Source organism: Leucoraja erinacea, chromosome 13, assembly GCF_028641065.1.
Source record: "Leucoraja erinacea ecotype New England chromosome 13, Leri_hhj_1, whole genome shotgun sequence".
NCBI lineage: Eukaryota > Metazoa > Chordata > Chondrichthyes > Rajiformes > Rajidae > Leucoraja > Leucoraja erinaceus.
The window spans coordinates 25,513,135-25,529,565 of record NC_073389.1 but is presented as its reverse complement, the minus strand read 5'-3'; positions in this window follow the sequence as shown (position 1 = coordinate 25,529,565).

The window sequence follows — 16,431 nt, the reverse complement described above, 5'->3', positions numbered from 1 at the left end:
GTTGTCGTAGGTTGTTGTAGGTATGGTCGTAGGTGGACATCCCAAGTCGCGAGGAATTGTGTTGCCGGTTGACATAGCTGGTCGTAGCTTGATGTCGACTAGGTGGTAGCGTGTCGTAGACATTGTCGTAGGGTGGGTCCTGAGAAGCCGGTTCTTCGCCCCACCGCTACGACTATGACTGTCGCTGGCAGTCGCCTAAAAATCGTCTAAGTGGGGCATGTCCTTAAGGTAATCCGGGCACTCTTATGTTTGGACATTCCAAAAATACACAAGGTACCACATGTACGCTCCAAGATAGCCTACATTTGTTACCACATGTAACAAAGTACACTTGAAATTGAAGAGAGGTTCTGGTACACATTAGTGTTTGTTAATACAAACGTAGTATTACAGATATCAATGCGTGCTATTCTTTCCAATAAATGTAAGTGATCTGAAATAAAGACATTGGCAACATTGACTTCAAATTTATTAATGAGAAAAATCAGCTCTTGTGATAGTCTCATTGAGGAGGGAAAAAGACTGATAATGAACAGCTGAGATGAACAGCTGACTTTCAAAGGAGATCCACGAGGCACAGATTGGTCAACAGACCACATCCAACCACAGGATGTTTCTCTGTGGCCCACTCCAGAGACCCTGACATAGCAAGTTGTTGGCATACATTCCCCAACAAAATAGTAAAAACGCCTTATTTGTAAGATCATTCTAGCCCTAAGTACGAACAAAATGTTTGCAGTGAGGGCGTAGATATAATTAAGTTCTCATTTATTGCCACCTCTTAAAAGCTGGTCTTACTGACTTTTTCACTCAGTCAAGGGGCTGTACCACTTAAGCTGCGAGTTTAGAAGAGTTTGCCCTCGACTCAAACTCACAGCATGGTCGACACGAGGTCCTAGGAGGTCGTATGAGGTGGCTGGAACTCCCCTTCATACTCGAGGGAGGTTCCCGCTTACTCGTGGCCTCAGCATGGTCGCGGAAACATTTTCAGCATATTTTTCGCGACTATAATGTGGTCAGCATGGGTCTTTATCACTCATATTGCAGTGGAGTGGGGTCACTACAGGCACTCGAGGGCAGCCGTAGGCAATCTCCTTCGCTGACCGGGCATTTTGACTGGCTCATTGAAGTTTTGCTACCTAGGAAGACCCGCTAAAATGCCCGCTAAACTTTATTATACTTCTTAAAAGTCTCTCCACTCCTTCTCTCCCCTTCTCCTCCCCTTCTCCCCCATTCTCTCCCCTTCTCCTCACCTTCTCCCCCCATCTGTCTCCCTTCTGTCTCCCTTTTCTCTCCTTTTCTCTCTCCTTCTCTCTCCTCTCTCCTTCTCTCTCTTTCTCTCTCCTTCTCTTCTCCCCCCGCCCCCTCCCCCGCTCTCTAAAGAACTTACGGTACTCTGTGGCAGTCGTTTACATTCCTCTTCATCCTCCGCTGTCCCTGGCCCCCCCTTCGCGGTTGTGTGGTGTGTGTGTGTGTGTGTGTGTGTGTGTGTGTGTGTGTGTGTGTGTGTGTGTGTGTGTGTGTGTGTGTGTGTGTGTGTGTGTGTGTGTGTGTGTGTGTGTGTGCACGTGGTAGATGCAGCTCGCAGCTCGGTCGATCCAGCTCGAGGCTTTCCTTGGAAGCTCGAGGGCACTGGTCAGCCAAGGCTGGCCAGCCAAGTCAGGCAATCTGCGTATGTAAAAAGCAAAGATAGACACAAAAAGCTGGAATAACTCAGGGGGACAGGCAGCATCTCTGGAGAGAAGGAATGTGTGACGTTTCGGGTTGAGACCCTTCTTCAGACTGAAAGTCACGGGAATGGGAAAGGAGAGATATAGAAGATGATGTAGAGCCAGGCAGGGTTTAAATTGATGATTTCATGGCATTTACTGATATTATTCAAATGTAAGCATTGTTTGTAACATAAAATAGGTGTGCTGGTTATGAAAATTAATATTAATTAAATTAATAGTGGTATATTAAGGACAACACTTTCAAATAGTGCTGTCAGAAAATAGCCAAGTTCAGAATCTTATAATATTTCTAGAGATCCTCATACTGCTGTGGTGGTTATTTTTGCCCAGAATTGTTCAGTTTCATCTTTTTGCTTTTTCTGTGAAATTGCTGCATGGTTTCCAACAGCTCCTCCTGATGGATCAACATCTGCCTCCTCTGTAACCATAGAAACATGGATGACATCAATAGGAGAACTGAATTGCATAACGTGCAGTCCACACTAATGAGGTGCCACTACAGCAGATTTTCCTTTACATCACATTTACTCTGTCATCTATATAAAATCACAAAAGGTCTGAATTCTCCAGCCCTCACCCAGATGAACTGCGAGGAATGACTGTCACATTATTTTCACAGGATGATGTTATTTGATCACGACATAATTAGAACAATCCAGACTAGCCGGTGGGTCCATTTATATTTTCACCAGGATCATCAGATGTAAACAGGCCCCAACTGGAAATCATGGTGTGAAATCAAGTCAACTGACAGGCCGGAAAAACACGGGATCATGATGACTAGATCTTCTTTTCTAGTCCCACGAGAAGCAACAATCCTCCTTTACACCCATAGAAACAGACTGTGTGATTCCTTCCAATCCCCTGACTCTGTGCAACGGATTCCTGACAGTAACAAACACAGGCCCCAATATGGACCAGGCCTCACGCCCAAGGAAAATATCCACTTTATTTGTCTCAAAAGGTAATAAATACTCTCAGGATATAATATATTTGTCTTGAAATATTGATTCTCTTTCTGCAGGTTACCTCATCACAGTGCCGCCATCCCAGGACTGTAACCTTGTGAACCAAGTGAGACCACACTTGGAATATTGTGTGCAGTTTTGGTCCCCTAATTTGAGGAAGGACATTCTTGCTATTGAGGGAGTGCAGCGTAGGTATGGGGTGGGAGATTGACACCTTCACGTGGTCCGCCCTGTATCGACAAATGCAATCAACCCGGCGTGCACAATCAAATAAGATCAAATAGAACAAGTTGTCCGACAACTTTAGGCTGTGCACGCCATACGCAAGAAGAAGAAGCGTAGGTTTACAAGGTTAATTCCCGGGATGGCGGGACTGTCATATGCTGAGAGAATGGAGCGGCTGGGCATGTACACTCTGGAGTTTAGAAGGATGAGAGGGAATTTTATTGAAACATAAGATTATTAAGGATTTGGACACGTTAGAGGCAGGAAACATGTTCCCGATGTTGGGGGAGTCCAGAACCAGGGGCCACAGTTTAAGAATAAGGGATAAGCCATTTAGAACGGAGACGAGGAAACACTACTTCACACAGAGAGTTGTGAGTCTGTGGAATTCTCTGCCTCAGAGGGTGGTGGAGGCCGGTTCTCTGGATACTTTCAAGAGAGAGCTCAATAGGGCTCTTAAAGATAGTGGAGTCAGGGGATATGGGGAGAAGGCAGGAACGGGATGATTAGGGATGATCAGCCATGATCACATTGAATGGCGGTGCTGGCTCGAAGGGCCAAATGGCCTACTCCTGCACCTATTGTCTATTGTCTACACTGCACTCCCTCAATATCAAGAATGTCCTTCCTCAAATTTGGAGACCATAACTGAACGCTATACTCCAGGTGTGGTCTCACTAGCCCCCTGTACAACTGCAGAAGGACCTCTTTGCTCCTATACTCAACTCATCTTGTTAGGAAGGCCAACATGCCATTTGCTTTCTTCACTGCCTGCTGTACCTGCATTATTACTTTCATTGACTGATGAACATGGACCTCCAGATCCCGTTGTACTTCCCCTTTTCCCAACTTGACACCATTTAGTTAATAATCTTCCTTCCTGTTTTTGCTACCAAAGTGGATAACCTCACATTTATCCATATTAAACTGCATCAGCCATGCATCTGCCCACTCACCCAACCTATCCAAGTCACCCTGCATTCTCATAGCATCCTCCTCACAGTTCACACTGCCACCCAGCTTTGTGTCATCTGCAAATTTGCTAATGTTACTTGTAATCCTTTCATCCAAATCATCATTATATATTGTAAATAACTGCGTTCCCAGCACCGAGCCTTGCGGTACCCCACTAGTCACTGCCTGCCATTCTGAAAGGGACCCGTTAATCCCTACTCTTTGTTTCCTGTCTGCCAATCAATTTTCTATCCATGTCAGCACTCTACCCCCAATACCATGTGCCCTAATTTTGCCCACTAATCTCCTATGTGGGACCTTATCAAATGCTTTCTGAAAGTCCAGGTACACTACATCCACTGGCTCTCCCTTGTCCATTTTCCTAGTTACATCCTCAAAAAAATCCAGAAGATTAGTCAAGCATGCTTTCCCCCTCATAAATCCATGCTGACTCGGACCGTTCCTGTTACTGAAATCCAATTGTGCCGCTATTTCATCTTTTATGATTGATTCCAGCATCTTCCCCACCACCGATGTCAGGCTAGCTGGTCTATAATTCCCTGTTTTCTCTCTCCCACCTTTCTTAAAGAGTGGGATAACATTAGCTATCCTCCGATCCACAGGAACTGATCCTGAATCTATTAAACATTGGAAAATGATCCCCAATGCATCCACGATTTCTCGAGCCACTTCCTTAGTACCCTGGTCCAGAAGATCTTTTCATATCTTGCATTAATTTGTTCTTTGTACCTTTTCATATCTCTAGTTTCCCTATCCCCTGATTCACAGTGTGAAGAAGGGTCTCGACCCGAAACCTCACCTATTCATTTTCTCCGGAGATGCTGCCTGACCTGCCAAATTACTCCAGCATTTTGTGTCTATCTTCAGTGTAAACCAGCATGAGTACTTCCTTCCTTCACATTTTGTCTACCCCATTGCGAAATCTCCTCAAGGTATGCCTACTTTGAAGACGTTGTCCTCCTTTCTCCGACACACTCTCTCATTGCTCCCCCTCTGAAAACGTGCCCAAATAAATCATTGGATCAAATTAATAATTTGACAACTAAACATCAAGTAGATCCACAAAAAAAATCCAGAACTTTTATTGATCCAATAGTCAAATATATAAAACCATTATATGAATGTCATTTCAGATTAGATCTTTCACAAAAGGCACAAATTATCTCATAATGCTAGCATTCATTCATCACCAACCCACCACTCACCCTTATAAACCAGTCCTGACTCTCAATATACAGCGCATTCAGAAAGTGTTCAGACCCCTTCACTTTTTCCTCATTTAGTTATGTTGCAGTCTTATTTTTAAATAGATTAAATTCATTTTTTTAATTATCAATATACACAGCGAGCTCCTTCTATCATGTTTGTGGTGTTCTGTGGTTTCCCGAAAAATGGATCCATTGTTCTCAGTGCCATCAGGGGGTCGGGTACCTTTCGGCGCCGGCGTTCCGGCGCCTCCGTTTCGGCGCCTCCGTTTTGGAGGGTTAGGGTTGGGGTTGGGGTTAGGGTTGGGTCGGGTACTTTTCGGCGCTGCAACGGAAACGATCTGCTTTAATTTTTCAACTTATTTCCTTCCCTATGACACATTAGCAGTCTTATGTCAATGCTAATGCTAAATATATATGACAAAATAAATTCACGAGCATGCTGTAGTGTGAATAGAAAACATATTAAATGAAATTTTGATGAACTTTCTAAAACGTTAAAAATCCCCATTGGCCATCCCTCACGAAAAGCCGTCCTGAACCCTAACCCTAACCCTCCAAAACGGAGACGTCGAAACAGCGGTGCTGAATGGTACCATTCCGCCATCAGGAGGCTCCTTCTCCTTTCTCCTTGGGTTGATGATGATGTCACAATTCATTTTGCTAAAGAGAAGTTAAGAATACCCTTAAATCTTTTTCTCCATCCTCCTGGTGATGGAGCTCAGAGTACTGTATGTTTCAAATGCCTGGTGTGCAGCCTATACATGACATGAAATGCCCATTGGATTTGAGTGAGTATACTCATGACATTGGTGCCGTAGAGGATAATGATCTTGGTTTGTTTATTCTATTAGTGGAGTCAGAAGATTTAATGGAGACAGTATTGGAGGAACCTGTCCACTCCTTTGAAATGCGTACTGTAGGTAGATGATACTTCTAAAATACACAGGAAGATGGGATGACTGTCGCTCAATGGATTATAAGCTTTGTGCTGGATTTGTGCTCGGATAGTTTTCTCCAGACAACTGAAAATTATGCTTGTCCACTAGACAATGGGGCATCTTGTCATTGAAGTTTGGTTTTCCTATTCACATGGAAGAACATGCCTTTTCTGTCCTTTATTTTAAGCTGTACTATTGAAGAAAAGCTGAATGAGTTTTGAAAGAGGTTATCTTTAATCTAAAAAATGTAGCAAATTAAACCACAATTGTGGAAACCCCCTCTGCAATTTGGAGGAATATTGTGCAGTTCGCGATTTGACACACTGTCAATAATGTGTGAATTCATCTTATTCAAAAATGGAATAGCAGGCTCGGCAAAATGGTTTTCTTTAATTAATTGGATTCAGTTTGAACATCAGTACATGATGCATCATCCTCAAAGCTAGGTATCATATTTTAATTTTTCTGTTGCAAAATGTAGTTACTAAACTATATATTGTAACACATGAAAATAAAAATAAACATTGATTAAAAAATATATTTCCTTTTGAATTCCACTAAGTCCTTCTTCAGAGAAAAACACCATTGAGGCGTTCAATTTTAATCAGGAATTCAAACAAGGAAGTGGAAGAAAGTTATTTTGACTTGTCTGCAATCTTGCCTCCTATGCATGCTATTGGATGTTTTGACCTTGACTTTCCCCAAACTTGTTGATAATCACACTTTTTTACTTTGAACACCATACTGTATATTTGTCAAAAGCAATTTATATGCTTTTATAACTTCCTTTCCCTCAAGTTATATAGTAGGCCATCAATCAATTTCACACAAATGATATCCTTTTAATTCAAATGTTTCCACCTTTAACAAATACATTAAAAAAATTGTCTGTTCATGGCATTTAATCAAAAGATGGGGTATCAAACTTTGTGTCGCTTACATTGATTGCCCTATACTCACCAACATTATCCATTAACAATGAACAAGAATAATATCACTCTTTTATACCTGTTTAATGTTTGTTCCTCCATTAACCTTTGTTTAGCATTGACAATCATAGCTAGCATGCTTGAATCCTGGCAGGTCTCTTAACAAATGTTCTAATAATTTTCTTGGAACAACCAAGTGTTGGCAATAGTTAAACCAACTGTCCTGATTTTCAGAGATACTGGAAAAAATAACATTCTGGGCTTCTGTAGTCACAAACAGGTACAACTAATTCAAGAAGAACAGGTACACTAATTGATAGAATTGATATAATTTATTGCCACACAACCAGGGTCAGTGGAATTTTGGGTTGTCAGCAGCGGTACAATAATAAAGAACACACAACCACAATAAAAATGTAACACAAACACAAACATCCACCACAGCATTCATCACTGTGGTGGAAGGCACAGAACTTGGCCAGACCTCCTCCAATTGCTTAAATACACAAACCTTTCATTTGCATGACTATGCATTACTGTGAATTTACAGAGTTGCGAAGTGTGAACTGAATGTTAATTACTGTTCCAACAACACGTTAATTAAAGAAAGTCCATAGGGGTACACTTTCTGCGGGGAATCCCAAATTGCGCACAGTTACTTTGGCAGAAATCCCAAGAAATTGGTGTAAATTATGTTCATACTGTTTCCATGAAGTTTCCACCGTGGTCCAACTGATTATCAGGAATATCCTTCATAAATCATATGGGGGGTAACTTTTTAAATCTCTGGTTTGAAAACAGAACTTTTGGAAATTACACAAATTATGAGTAAAATACAGAGCACATTACATGGATAGGACAGGTTTGGAGAGATAGGAACCAAACACAGGCAAGTGGGATTGGTGTAGCTGTGGCAAGTTGGCTGATGTGGGCAAGTCGGGGCAAAGGGCTTGTTTCCACACTGTTATTACTCTATGACATTCCAACATTGCCAATGTACAGTGCATTCAGAAAGTATTCAGACCCCTTCACCTTTTTCCACATTTTGTTACGTTACAGCCTTATTCTAAAATGGATTCAATTCATTTTTTGTTATCATTAATCTACACACAATACCCCATAATAAAAAAGCGAAAACAGCTGTTTAGAAATTTTTGCAAAGTAATTCAAAAGAAATAACTGAAATATCACATTTACATAAATATTCAGGCCCTTTACTCAGTATGTTGCCAACAACGAATCACAATACCATCAAACAGTCGACAGCGCAGTCACATGGTGTACAGACAACAACCTCCAGCTTAATACATCAAACACCTTGGAAATCACCATAGACTTCAGACGCAAACAAAACCCCAAACCCTCGGTCCATGTCAACTCCCATCCCATAACCTCCACAAACTCATTCAAGTTTCTGGGCACCTATATCTGCAATAATCTAAAATGGCACATCAACGCAGACCACATCATTAAGAAAGGACAACGCCTATACTTCCTCAGACAGCTCAAAAAGTTCAGAGTCCACAAACACCTCCTGGTCCGTTTCTATCAATTTATTATCGAAAGCATCATCACCTCCTCAATCACAGTCTGGTACGGAAACACTGACAGTCACTCACTACACAGAATACAGCGCATTGTCTCCAAGGCCTCCAGGACCATCAACTCCCCCCTCCACTCAATCCATTCCATTTACCTCCAACGTACCTCAAAACGGGCAATAAAGATCATCTCGGACCCCTCCCATCCAACAAACCACCTTTTCCAGTCTCTCCCTTCAGGGGGGCGCCTCAGGTCACTTGCCACAAAATCCACCCGTTTTAAAAACAGCTTCTTCCCCTCAGCAATAAGAACACTCAATTCCCTCCAATGACAGACAACACTAAGGACTCTTGATGTATAGTGTCTTGTCTATGGTCTTTGTCTATGGCACTATGTTCTGTTGGTGAGATTTGTGATTTGTGATGTGGTATGGATGCACTTTATTACTATGATCTGTGTTGTAATATGTGTTAATGTGACTAAAGCAGTGTACCATCATGTACCAAACCCAAATACCACCAACCCTGGTTGTGTGGCAAATAAAGATTCTATCTATCTATCTATCTATCTATCTATCTATCTATCTATCTATCTATCTCTCTATCTATCTAGCCAGATGTCGGAGGAGTTGGTAATGGCTGCCGGAGGGCAGATGGGCTTGTGGGAGACAATGAAGTAGGATAGGGCGTGGGGGCGCACCAAGAACAAAGGGGAACCATAGGGAACTTCAATGAAAACTTTGCATTTTTGTCGGCTCCCTATACGTGGCGATTCTTTGCACACCTTGTGTATAGTATGCGAAACAAAGAATTTCACCGTGACACGTCACATGTGATAATAAAGTATCAATCAAACCAAACAAAAGAAATTCTATTTTCTCATTTGGAATTTTTCCCAACATGTTTGGGCTAATTTTCCTTTATTATGGATCGGTATCGACCGCTAATCATAACTGGGCTTGATAATGGTCAGTGGTTTGTTCAGTGAACATATTGTATAACTCATATTCATACCTATACCTTCATTTTTGGAATTCACAAGGAATCCGTGTGAATTCCAACTGTGTAAGTCCATTCTTCAATATCCTTCTTGTGTTTCCATGGCATTTCTGATGTCATTCCCCACCACTGGAAAATATCCACCTTGCACTTCTCCCAGCTTCTTCTTCTACTTGCGTATGGCGTGCACAGCCTAAAGTTGTAAGACAACTATGGTTGCCACTTCCTACAATTGCATAGAGAAAATGGTTTTCAGCATAAATTGTGGAAGGACTCCTGGAAAGCATTTTGTTCAGGGCATGTCATCATTGAATGACATACATTCCTGGGATGTGCAAGGAAATGAGGAGGGAGCTTGAAGATTTTGAGCAATGTTGATCTTCTCCTCCTTCCTCTGTTTGAAGATCTGAGAGCACAAAGGAATGAGTCCCTAATCCACTTAATGTTGTTATGATGTCAAAGTACTGAGAGCAGGATATTTATTGGCTTCCTGAGTATTCCTGAGTAATTGGAGATTATGAAATGAGATACCAAGACCTGGAATCTGCGGGAGAATGTTCCCTTCATGAAGAACATCCGAAAGGTGATCTCCATACCAAGCACAATTCACGGGGTTAGACACAAACTGCCGGAGTAACTCAGCGGGTCAGGCAGTATCTCTGGAGAAAAGAAATAGGTGACTTTTCAGATTGAGACCCAAAACGTCACCCATTCTTTTTTTTCCAGAGATGCTGCCTGAGACGCTGAGTTGCTCCAGCAATTTGTGTCTATCGTCCTACGTGATTCATTGGGACCAGATTCAGGACAGTGAGAAGATGAGATTACTGAGTTGGGAGCAGGAGCAAATGGTAAGGATATGATCTCACATCATCAAAGCTGCATATCTGAGTGCTGAGGAGGGAACCTGAAGATTGTGATCAATGTCCAATCTCCCCACCTTCCCATTCTTTCCTCCACATCACTCTGCAAGTCGTACCTGCACATTACAATCCTAAATAGCCAGCCTGTCAAAGGCATGGTGGAGGTTTGCAGTAAATAGTACACATTTTTAATGACTAGTGCAGGTATAATTAATTAGAATATGTATTACCAGGAAGCACTGTCAATATAAATCTCAAGTGAGAAGTTTAAGACAGGATAATATAATTACCTTGATCTACTTTACTGAAAAGTCACAAAATGCAATGTAATTTTATATTAAGGGAATGAAAGCTTACAGACACAAAGTTTCTCCAACAACCAACATAAGCTCTGGGACAGACTCCAGGGTGTGTGTGGGGTGTGGTGGGGGGGTGGGGGGGGGTGGGGGGGGAGTGGGGGAAGGGGGGGTTGTGGGGGGTGGTGGGTGGGGGGGTTGGTGGGGTTGGGGGGGGGGTGTTGGGGTGGGGGGGGGGGGGGGGGGGGGGTTGTGTGGGCGGGGGGGGGGGGGTGGGGGGGGGGGGTGGTGGGTGGGGGGGGGGGTGTGGGGCGGGGGGGTTGTTGGGGGGGGATGTTGGGGTATTGGGGGGGGGGGGGGGTTGGGGGGGTGTGTGTGTGGACAGTGGGCTAGGGGTGGGCTAGGGTGTGTGGGGGGGGGGTGGTGGGGGGGTAGGGGTTGGCGGGGGGGGGGTGTGGGGGTTGTGGGGGGGTGTGGGGGTATTGGGGGGGGGGTGGGGTTGGGGCGGGTGTGGTGTGGGGGGGGGGGGGGTGTGGGGCAGGGGGCTTGTGGGGGGGGAGGGGTGTGTTGGCGGGGGGGCTTGTGGGGGGGGAGGGGGGTGTGTTGGCGGGGGGGGTTGTGGGGGGGAGAGGGGTGTGTGGGCAGGGGGGGAGTAAGCTGGAGGAAAAGATGGGGGAAGAGCCATGGGGGAGACGAGGGGCAACACGGCTGGGGGTGGCAGGGCGCCAGCGTGGGGACCAGAGGGGTAGTGGCGGGAATTACGCAGTGCGATGGGCTGGGTCGGGTCTCCGACTCTGGGCTGCTGATTGGGGCGGGGCTGGCACTGCTGATTGGGGCGGGGCTGGGCTGGGCTGCTGATTGGGGTGGGGCCGCTGCTTGGGGCGGGGCTGGGCTGGGCTGCTTCGGGTCCCTCCGAAAGTCCGGTTGAAAACCTCCACCAGCTATTCTCAGCTCCAGTAAAGATGCGATGGCGCAGGACGGGGCGGACCGTCCCGGGAAGTGACAGGAGAAGAGACTAATCCGCGCGGCGCTGACTGGCAGGAGAAGCGATCGATCAGCTCACTTTTACGACATTCAGCCGATTAGAACAAAAATTGGTACACTCGCGGCATAGGGGAACGGTGAGTGGACTGGCGAAAAAATCGTAGTGCAATCGCAAACCGTTTTTGCACAAATAGAAAGACCGCCAAACCGGAAGATAATAAGATCAGAGTTTTAGTTAAGTATAGATAGATTTGACATTCCAATTTTCTTTTATAATCTTGTGATTGAATGAATTAGTTCAATATATTTGCACCATTTTCTTTTGCATTGTAACTTGTACCGGAACATAATGTACATGCTTACGGAACCCTATTTGAATTATTGTGTAATTGACTTTGTTATTTGGTGCAGGTTTTTAAGTTGTTTCTCCCCAGTGGGTAATAAAGGAACCAGTAAAGACTTCAAATGTAATGCCAAAAGTTGTGGCACTTAAGATAAGAGAATGCTGGCAATTCCATGGAGTGCTGTTGCCATTTCCCCATGCAATCTAGCCTGACCAAGTTTGCATAATGCCTTATCAGTGCCTTATCATAATGTCTTGGTCAGTGTTTTTTTTTCTGTTCAGTAGCAGCCTTTAGATTTGTGGTATTGCAATATGTGTAGTTGATTGCCTCCAGAGCTCGAGGGAGGTTGACTATGGTGTCGAACCTGTATTTTTGGTAGATGCCTGAGAAATTGGGAAAACGAATGGTAAGCTGATATCACAATTAGCCCAAAGGTAAGTGCAGTTATTTTAAAGAAACGTTTAATTTATGCCTATCATCCTCAAACATGTAATTATCGTGGAAACTGAGGCTATTGTCACATTTTCTTCGAGAGGTGAGGTTGGACATACTGCATAACCCCTTTTTAAACTGGCCCTTATCCAAGTCAAATATTTATCTTCTCAGCTGAGATCACCGCAGACATTGGCTAGGAACACTTAAATAAAGCTGATGGTCTGGTAGGAGGATATTCCACCTTCTGCTTTCTTTCTTGGCTTTGTTTTTCCCAAAGTTAAAACTATTGCTTTCAGCTGCTGTGGATTGCTGCCTCAGATTAAATATATATTTACACATAAATTATGAATAAAGATAAGAAAATGTTTCAAACACAAGTAATATTTCCTTATTCTAGTAGCAAACACATTAAGGATTAAATGAAAATAATAAATTCTTGAACTTTTTGAATATCTCATAATTGCAGATTAATGAACTGGACCAGAACTGGGACTGTGTAAGTCGTGTGTGAACAGCAGAACAAGAAAAGAAACTATTGGGTTGACAAAATTATAGATTAATTACTTGGTAGAATAGTTAACAGTTTATATACAGTTTATACAACGCTGCGTTCGCTGTTTTTTAAATCCCTAATGATCTTTGACAAATCCCATGATTCCTTGCGTTTATCGAGATACCGAACTTGCTTTTTCCTTCCCTATCTCTGCAACCGTGTAGATTTCTTGTATTTCAATTGATAGTCCCTGCTGGATTAATGCAGTCATTTGCTCCTCCTCTGAGGAGCTTGCTCTTTCCTCAGGTTATTCCAGCATTTGAACGATTTTTTTCTTGTCCGAATGAGGGATATTCATGCAATCGATCAGCAGACTTTCCTAACATAAATTCCACATCAAGCTCTTCAGGTCAGGCATTGCATTAGCAAGCAAATGTGAAGTAAATATCTTTAATCTTACCAAAGGTATTTATCTTGACAAACTCTGAATTCTATTCTCATTTCACATATTCCTTTCCTACTTTCCTTATGCCTTTTTTCTTGTGCGCATTACAGATGACATTTGCACTGATTTATTGATTCTTTTGTGTTCTGGACGTAGTGGTTTGGAACGGAATTGAAATTAGGCAAATTAAGTTAATTTGGGTTGTGCAGATGGGCTGAGAAAAGAGAGTTTCATCCCATTAGTCTGGTCTAAAATCACATGTCCAGTGGGATGTGATGCAGAGTGTTGGCTTTTATAATGTATAAGGGTGTTTTCATTTTGAACAGAAAACAAGCAATAAAGATTAAACTGATGAATTAATGTTGCTAATTTATTTATTTGTTCCTTTCACATCCACTTTAAAAAAAATTGGCAACACGATTGCATTAATAATGCTGGTTACTATTTTTCATCTAAGTAGCATGGCTATTTTGACATTACTCTTACTTTTAATGTGACTTCAAACTTACATTGTGGAAGTTAATTCATCCTAGATTTACTGGATCAGTTCACAGCAGTAAATCACTTTTTTAAGTGATTATTCATGGCTGCGTGCAACTAAAACTGTGATTGTTCCACCACTTTGCTGTGTTAAATATGTACACTGTAAAACCCATTTGAAGTAGGGCATTATAGTTCATTACTAACATTATTCTGAGGTACAAATCTGTGATATACATGGAACCTTAACTCCCACCATGATGTTGGCTGGGCAAATAAGGGAATTTCTTTAATTAATAGCTAGACTTTATTTATATTTATTGGCCAACAGCTAGAAGATGGTCATTAGCTCAGGGTGCTGTCAGGGGGCAATGTTGGAATGGGAATTATTCAGCAGTGGAGGAGCAAAATAGGATTGAGGCTGCAGAGGCCTGACCTTCCTGGAGGGGTACACATGAGTGTCCCTATTCCCATCTCCTCACAGCAGAATTTTACAGTTCACCTGATGTGATCATTTCTTTCCACTGATTACATTCCAAAAATTCCAAATTAACTCCCAGTACGTGCAGCTTCAAGATTAACAAAAAAATGTAACACTCTTGGGCAGCAGGAAGTCAATTAGCATCATGGATAATTTTCCAAGTGTTACAAATTAAATCAGAAAGGTGTTTTTCTGCTCACACTTGAAGACAGTCCTATGAGCTTATTTTTATTGGCATCCATCCATCTGCAAGAGATGGGGGTACAGGTTTGACATTGTCCTGCTTGGAAAGGGGAATGTTTCACTATGGTTACATTTCCTGCTGTGGCTGACTGGGCCTATCCTTGACCGGCATTCCCTCCCACAGCATCCACAGTTGGAGCTATCTCTGGCTGTTGGATTGGGGAGTGCATTGCTGTTGTCATTGTCCATTTTGTGGCATTGGCATCTGTCCATCGGGGTCTTGAACCACATGCAGTCATTGTGCCTCCTACCCACCTGGAGGTCCTTTTTCATCTCCCCCGATCCTTAGCATCCAGTTGTCAGTCCAATGTAAACATTTGTCATCTCCCGTTTAATCATCTTGGCCTCCGTGTTTTGGCGACTGCCCCATGTAGCTCTTTGGGGATGCATCCATTTTCCACCCTGGGTACATATCTAAGCCAAAGACCCTTCTGCGTGAGGATCGCAGAGATGCTGGGCACGTTGGCCAGGTAGAGAACAGATTAATTGTTGATTTTGTCTCTCAAAGAAACTCCCACGATGCAAGGATGACAGTGGAAATGAAAATTATCCAAAAACGCTCAAAATAACATATTTGAACTGCATTTCCTGAATCCTTCCATTGCTCTGCTGAAGATCCATTCCATTCCTCACAGGAATCTACTGCATCTATAGAAATAGAGTTATTATTCATTTGCTTTAAATACAATTGTTTTTCATTGTATCTCAATACAATAGTAAACTAATACCAATTCATTTATAGGCTGTGGGTACCATTGGCCAGGGCAACATTTATTTCCTGGGGTAAAGATAGTGGGCTGCTTTCATAAAGTCTTGCTGCCTGTGGGATGGAGGTACTCCCACATAATACTGGTTTTGGGAGTTCCATCAATAATGAAGGTAGAATCTGGAGGGAGTTGGATGATTGCAAATGGATGACTGATGGTCAACTTGGACTCGATGGGTTGAAGTGCCTGTTTCCCTGCTGTATTTCAGTATAGTTCTATGACTCTATTCATTTCAAGGTTTTGAGATGGCCCAGTTGCTCTGCAGGACGATCACAGGCCAAACGTCTCATTGTATGTCCAGTAAAATGGTAGCTGATGGTGCCTCCAGAATGTCTCAACTACCGTCAGCTGTAGATGCCAATAGTAGTTGGATTTGCTAGCTTAACGACCAAAGATTCCACTTATTAACAGTGAATTTTGAACTTCTAAAGGGATGCCGACTATTCTTGTACAATGGAGCTGCGGATGGTACAGGCTACCATTGTCAAAAATCTGACTTAACAAATCGCCTGGGACCTTGGAAATATAATTGGAGTCAGCAGAAGCTTCCAGGAGGCATGATCACAAATCTTCACCACGAATAAGAAAGAATTCTAATATCAAAATTACTTATTTTCACCCATCTGTTCTTTATTTTGCAAGTCATTGCTTGCTTCCCCAGCAATCGCATCGGTACCAAACTTTCTCAATCTTAATCATAATCTGTACTGTCATATATTGCCTGCTGCCCTTCCTTTGCTACTCAGGTGTAATCATTTATAACTTCCCTGCAGCTTTCTTTAGATTCTCTTTATCATTTCCCTTGGATCGTAATCAGTTTACCATATCTCCTTTCAAATTAATGTTACTTCTTCATTCTTTTCCATGATTTTAAACTTGCTTATTAATATTTCAGTTTTGATGATAGATAGATCATCAATCTGAAATATTGACTCAATTTCTCCCTCCGCAAATGCTGCCTGACTTGCTTTGTTTTCAGCATTATTTATTTCAGTTTTACAACATCAACAGTATTTTCACTTGCTTAACACATTTTTAATAGTTTAAGGCAATCTATTCTCCAACATTATTTGAGTTTGTTTTTGCT